The sequence below is a fragment of the Beta vulgaris genome, chromosome 1 (genome assembly GCF_026745355.1).
Source record: "Beta vulgaris subsp. vulgaris cultivar EL10 chromosome 1, EL10.2, whole genome shotgun sequence".
In the NCBI taxonomy this organism is placed as follows: Eukaryota; Viridiplantae; Streptophyta; class Magnoliopsida; order Caryophyllales; family Amaranthaceae; genus Beta; species Beta vulgaris.
The window spans coordinates 6,275,175-6,283,180 of NC_079202.1; positions in this window are offsets into that span (position 1 = coordinate 6,275,175).

An 8,006-nucleotide genomic window follows, 5' to 3' on the forward strand; every position below is an offset into this window, starting at 1 on the left:
TTATCAATTATTAATGGATACTTCAGATTATTGAGAAGTAAATAATATATATATATATATATATATATATATATATATATATATATATATATAATGGTGGTTTAAGTGATGAGAGAGAAAAAGTAGTTGGGTAGGATCAAAAAGTAATAAAGAGAGACAAAAGTAGTTGGGATGATCTTTTTCGCTCATGGTTAAGGAAGGTTGGGAAAAATTTGTGGGATGATGTTTTTTGGATAGGGAAAGTTAGACAGGGAGTGGAACGATCTTTTTTAAAGATCACGAATAATGCTACTCTAATTAACTATTGGCCAAAAAAAACAATCGAGACGTAAAAATTGACAACTCTCTTTTTCTCTCCCTTCTTTCTCTAAAATTATCCTAGCTTTTCTTTAGCTATTCGCGGCTACCACCATCCTTATTCAATGATGGTAAACCCTAATTTTTACTTTTATGCATTTGTTTTTTAATGTTCATTAATAGTAAGCCTATTTTCTCTCTTTCTGTTGGATTTTTTTTGTCTCCTTAGATAGTGGAGTTTGGAGTTTTATTTATTAGCCTTCTCTTGTGGGAGTATAACGATTTGATTTATGTGGTTTGTAGAAAAGATACAATTCATTAATGGTTTATTGTATAAATTCGCATTCTGTATTGAATTTTCCTATACTATTTACACAGTCTAATAAAGAGATTTACTCCCAAAACTATGTGAGAATAGTGATAGACGTTCTTACATAATGTTACGTAATTCAACGAACAAACATGAGCTATACTTTATTATTAGATTTCATTCATTATGCTTAATTACATTATAGAATAACTTTATTTGATGAAGTTAAATTTTATTTTGTTACTTTTTAATTTAATTGTAGATGCAGTATGGTTTCACTTAATGAAATTTGTCTTTCCCTTCTAAAAAATAAAATGAAAACGATATATGCCAAATATGCTTTTTCGGTTTACATACAACCGGTTCTGAAAGTTCCTAGTGATTTATAAGTACTACCGAAATATCCAGCCGATCTCTTAACTAAGAGTTGAAAATTGCTTGCGTTCATATTTAAGTACTATCGAAAGACTCTACCGATACTCCCTTTGATTTTTTTATTTTGCCTGTTTTGATTGTGTGCGTTTGCAAATGCACTTCCTTGACTTTAATTATTTTCCGTTACATATTAATAAAAGTTTAATTACTAAATATTGGTAAAGTACTCGTTGAAATGACTCAAAAAAGAACCCACATGACTATATGTTTTCTTAGATATTAAGAAAAATTTAGAAGATTCTTCATAATTGTAAATAATGTAAAAATTCCAAATGAACAAGCTAAAAAGATACGAAGGGATTACTCTTTAGTGACATTAAGCATGTTCAGTTAACAAATTCAAATAACCAACAAATATAAAACACATAATATAGCCGCAATTTTGAGTACGGTATTCATCCAAAATTACAACAATAACATGAGTTAGACTACCACTTTGCAAAGAACACAAATTATTAGAACTAAAGGTCTAATTATAACATAAAGTTAGAGAAAACTAATCTTACATTCTTCTAAAATGTACATTTCATTTCACTTTAATCCAACACTATATATAGACATCTTGTACCAACCTAGTCGTCCCTACTTTTATTCTTCCTTTGTTTCCCTTTTAAATCTCGAACTTGCAACAGACAATATTAAAAACTAATTAGATAGTCTTTTTTATGCAAAAGAGGGAAAATCCCACACAACCAGGCAAACCTATGAAATAAAATAAGGAATAGCAACTCCTTTAATGTCCTCACGGAGAAGAGCAGTGATTTCATGCAGGGAATCCTCAAAAAATACCACACTTTCTCTTTGATCAACACCTAAGTTGGCTAATTTATCAACTACTTTATTTTATTCACGATAACAATAAGCTAAACGAAAGTCCTAATCCGAATGTTGATAAGCAAACGACAAGCATTAAGAAGATGATAACATTCACCACCATGTTGGTGACTCACATTTTAGATGACTTCTACACACGCCTTATTATCCATTTGTAACTCTAGCTTGCTCATGCCCATTTCCTATGATATGTTAGCCTTATAAGTAGATGAATTGTCAAAATTAGCGGAAAAAGCTCTAATGAAGGTACCTCGGTACTCTCGAATATTTCCACCACCACCTGCCATACCTAAAACACCCTTGGAGGCTCCATGTATTGAGAGTGATCTAGGGGGAGGAGGGTGCTAACCATCTAATGTACACTTCCCGTCGTAGACCATGTTGGATACTAGTTTGGCATTGTTCTCTCCCATTGAAGCAGGCCAAGTTTCAATAATTTTAGAGTGGAAAAAAGCTCATGTACCAATTGGTATATCATTAGGGCGCCCAAACATAACATATTCCTTCACCTTCAATTCCACCAAACATTGAAGGAATCTTCGGATGATCCAAATTAAGGCAGACTTGATACCAGTATTCCTATCATATGGTCCTTATCGGGCACCTTACTGGTGTTAATTTGCTTGGGCTGATCCAGTATTATCTTAACAAGGGTTGTGGGCCTAAAGATAAATATCAAAAGAGGATAAAATTGTATTCATCCAATATAAGCAGTGTTCCTACCTAGCTTGGGATACTACCGGCTCTTATAAAAGCTCTATGATCTGAGTCATAAGTACGTTCACAATCATAATTATACACTACTTCAGAGCTACCAACTTTATCGTGACCGACTTAGGCATCGAAGGGGGCTTCCTCGGATAAACCGCTGAGGTTAGCTTACGTTAGTAGTGTTGCAGGTCATCAAACCGGCTCATGAAATAAGGATATACCGGTTCACTCCAACCCTATTATTTTCATACCGGAACAATTGACACTAGAAGAAGGAGAGAAATATACTTTATAGAACAAAGCCACGATCCTGCCTACCAATCTGTCCCATGGATCCTAAGCAATCATCAACATATGGCAATAAATCCTTTGGCATGCCGGCAACTGATGAGAATAATAACATTCCTGATGGAGGCCCACTAGGCTTCAAGACTCCGCTGCCGGCAGTTGGATCCTCTAAATCGGCAGCTGATAAGGGCAAGGGAACCGTTGGGGACCCTCAACCTAACATATTTGAAGCTTTATAACACATGTTCAGTCCTGAACAACTCCAAAGTGCTACTGAAGTATTTCAAGCTATGACGATTCAAACTCCTCCGATCCGTCATGTTATCAAGCGTCACTTGAATAAGCCACACAGTCCTGTTAGAAAGATTCAATCATTCCTTAGTGGACGAGAGGGTGAAAAAAGGCAACATGATCAGAATCATGAGGAGAATTCGAGAACCACCACTATGCAGATAGAAGAGGAAGAAGAGGATCACAACAATACTAAGATTCAACAATCATCCCAGCCTCGAAGGGAGAATGAGTTCGTCCGATGTCGAGCACCGATATCACTTCGTTCCTCTCTATTCTCCATTATCATACTCCAAGAGCCTATAGATAAAATCAAGATTCCGACATGTAAGTATGATGGCAAAACAGACCATAAAGATCATATATCCGCTTATGAGGGACACATGTTATTATACACCGATAAAGACTATGTGTGGTGTAAAGTGTTCCCTTCAACTTTGCCTGGTTTAGCGCAAACATGGTTCATGAGCATTTAGTTGACAACATTTTATTATTAACGACAACTATCTTCTAGTTCGTCAAGCACTTCTTAAGTAACTAGCGAAGGGAGAAAACAACTAGAGAGATGTTGTGCATCAAGCAAGGGAGAAAGAAAGCTTGGGGGATTATATTAGCTGTTTTAAATATGAGGTCGTTACTATCCCAAGTTTGCAGCAAGAGGTTGTCGTCTTAACACTAATGAAGGGATTGAAGGAAGGTACTGCCTTCATAAGCTACTTGGGTCATAAGAAGTTGACTATCTTGACAAAAGTCCTCGGTAAAGCGAATAAATTTATCCGAGGAGAAGAATTCGACAAAGCAACAACATCTAAACAGTCGAAGGGGGATGGTAGAGAAAGATAAATTAGAAAGAGAGGAACAAAGATAAATACCAGAAAGATAAGAAGTAAGTCAACTCCGGTATAAGAGAAGAAAGCAAATTGGTGAAGAAGGGCGAGGAAATAAGGTCAGAGCACTACCACAAAATTCTTGTAATAGTTTCCAAAGCAGAAATCTATGAGATACAAAAAAAGAATGATAAGTGGTAGTGGCCTAGAAAGATGTTTTACAAAGGTCGAAATAAATCAAAGTGGTGTAATTTTCACAGAGATTATGGTCATGTGACGGATGACTGAAAAAGACTTGAAGGATGGTATCGAATATTTGATCCAGAAATGATACTTCAAGCAATACCAAGCCCAGGTTGTCCATGAAAGGTCATTTAGGGAAGAACACAGTGAGAGACGTTCGACAAAGGAAAGGCTAACTGAGATACATGCCTTCTCAAGAGGGCCAATTCATGGTGGTAGTATACATGGGTCCAAAGCTAGTATGAAGTAAGTAAGACACTACGTCAACTATCATAATACCGGGAAATGGCTAGCACCGCGTCAGATATCGTATGTAGCATTTACAACGGAGGACGCCAAAGGGATTATCTTTCCTCATGATGTCTCTTTGGTAGTATCTCTACATCTTTCCAACGCAATGGTCCATCGCGTCATTATAGATGTCGGCAACTCTGCTAATATCCTATTTCTGCCAAAGTTTGAGAAGCTTGGCTTAGGAACATCATGCCTGAAATTGGTCTCATATCCGGTGATTGGGTTCACAGGGGCGTCTGTAATCCCTGAAGGAACCATACAGTTACCGGTTAATTTGGGTGAAGGACCTCAATCTTGAGATCTTCTGATGGAGTTCATAGTGGTCGATGTACCAACAACCTATAACGCCATCATTGTGCGTCCATTGATTCATGATGAACAAGCTATAATCTCAATATACCACTTGATCATAATATACACGTCAAACATTGGAAAGCCGAAAAGATTGAAAGGAAACCCGGAATCAGCTAGGGCATGCTACTTGACGGCCCTAAAATCCTCGTCTCACAAAAGACCAACATAATTTCCACCGTTAAAAAGAAAGTGGAGAGCAGAGAATAAGGCTAGTAGAGATTTGTCCATGGAAAATTTCGAGGGAAGGTTGGCACGCATGCCATGACCTAGCCCTGAAGGAGAAATTGAAGAAGTAATTGTAGACGCAAATAGACCATAAAGAAAGGTTAAAATAAACTAAGTATTAATTATGAAACCCTAAAAACAACAATTAAAAAGTTCAAGGTATAAACTAAGTATTAATTACATGAAATTATTACCATAGAATCCGGATTGTACTGTAAAAAAGATGAAGGAATCCGAATTATTACATGAATTGTACTGTAAAAAAGGTGAAGGAATCCGAATTATTACATGAATTGTACTGTAAAAAAGATGGAGAACTCCGGGAGAGGGTGACGAGTCAAACAAGGGTTGCAAGCGAGAGATGATGATGATTAGATAAATCGAGAGAGATGATGATGATTAGATAAATCGAGAGAGATGATGATGCTACAAATTGAGATATATGATTATGGGGTTTAAATCTAGAATTTTTCTGGAAATCAGGAGTGAGAAAGAGAGATGAGGGGAGAGAGAAATGGAGATGAGAGGTGAGAGAAAGAGGATGATTTTTGGGAAAGTATGAGTGTCGATTAATTGAAAATTTGAGAGCAAAATCGTATTAAAATTGTAATTAAAGGGGGCTAAACATTTGAAGGAGGAGAAGGAGGGAGAGAAACCCTAGCTAACCCGCTTAATATTTGAAACCCGCGAATTCATTTCAAATTTTTCTTTAAAAAAAAGCCCATAAAGGGCTGCATTTTTTAAAAAAACGCAGCCCTTTATGACTTATAGGGCTGTGTTTTTTTAGAAAACACATCCCTTTATTACTTATAGGGTTGCGTGTTTTAAAAAACCGCAAGTAATAAAGGGATGCGTTTTCTAAAAAAATGGCAACAGTGAATTTGAGAGAGAATTATGAAGATGATGATGTCCAAAATTTTAAGAAAATGGCAGCAGTGAAGTTCTGAGTTTTAATCAGATTTTGGAGTAATTAAAAGAATAAATAAAACAGATTTATTAGGGGGTTATGAAGGTTACAAAATACAAAGAATCGTCAAAATAAAAAAAGAAAAAGAAAATAAAGAATAAAAAACTTCTCCTTTTACCACCACATGGTCGGATGACCCAAACCGTAACCACACCAAATAATTTCGGCCCAAATCATCAAAGATCCATACATCAAAGGTCTGTCACGCGATAAATCGATAACTTCCTAAATCGCGCCTAAACTTTGAAAATAGTAAATAATAAAAAATAATTCTAATTAACTATATTATAAATAGAAATATAAATACACATATTCGCACGCCATATCATAAAAATAATAATTCGGCTCCCAATATTTATAAAAATAAAAATTATTTATTTAGAGAAAATAATAGTTAAAACTTTGGCGAAAAACTAGGAGCGAAATTATGGGTTGTTACACGGAGTGTCGTTCCGGTGTCGGGTGAATCAAGTTACAAAATGCTTGGGAAAGTTGATGGGGGGTTGGGTCTTGGCGTTCTTGAGTGCACAACCAAAGGGACGACATTTCATGTTCACTTGCCACGCCTCCTTTCGAACGGCAATAGATCACGTATAACATCATGCGACGCACGTTGCGCATCGCAAGATGGATAATGGAGGATAATTTCTTATGACTCTAGTTGACGTAGTCGCGACACCTGTAATGCGGGTCCAAAAACTCTCAAACTTATAATCGTCGAGAGTGTGCAAATCCGTTCCCGTAGGAGAATTAGGATCCCACCCAAAACAAGTATTTAAATCTTCAAAGGACATATCGCTTGTCTCATCATCTATGTCACGTGATAATTTACTTAGAATTCACTTACAAGTGACGGATAAGTGGGAACAGATTTGTTTAGGAATGAGGTTCAACCAATTTGTGCGCACAACAAACGCACATCTTTGTTAATGCCCTATATAGTGCATGAGCGTTGATGGTAAAATTCTGTAGACTTAAAATCGCGTTTGATATGCGTCCAAAAAAGTTTTTTCTCGATGGCGCTTGTAAGGTTAATATTAAATCTCTTCCATAGTTGGGAGGAGTCTTATTGATGGGAATTTGTGGCCGCATCTTGAGCTAAGTTAGATTTACGGCATTTAGATGACCTTGACATTGTTATGAAAATCGAAATTAAATTTTTGTTTAACTACAATGTTAAGGTTGTTTAATCACGTTAAGCTAACTTCCAAATTCAATCACAAATTAACTCAACAAGTACAATGTCACACTTATAAAGCTAACAAAAACACAAATACCAATACACAATATCAGCAAATATCTAATATATATTCCAACTAATCGACAAGCAAACCACTCAAAACCTACTATTATTTCATAACTAGGAAAAAGAAGTATATAGAAATCAAGAAAGACCGGGCAAGCGGTGGAAACAGCTCGGGCGGTGCAGGGTGGGTAGGCTCGGGCTTGTTTCCCGGGCGAACCACGTTTTTTTTTTCCACAAGGCAGAAGGTCCCAAATCTGGATCCCTGGGCAAGCGGGCGGGCACATAGCCCGACTGAGCGTCCTAGCCCAGGTGAGCCACTTGTTTGCTCGGGCAGGCTCTTGTACATGGGTGGGCTTCACTTTAGGCTTGAACGAGCTCTAGGCTCCTTAGCCATTTCTCTCTCCTTTTTTTGTTTCATAGATTACCTAAAACAATTAGACAAGAATTAGTGAGAAAAAGTAAAAATTACTAAAAATAATATAAATAATATTAAAAGGAAAGGAAGTATGAAGAAGAGAAAGTAGGAAATTTGGGTTGCCTCCCAAAAACACTTGTTTTTAGGGTCTTTAGCTTGACCATGATGGAATGTGTGTTGCATGTTGTAGGAGGGGGGGGGGGAGTGAAGTCCCCAATAATGGTAGTAGAGATTGGTCTAACAAAGGCATCACCATAGTGATTTGAGCT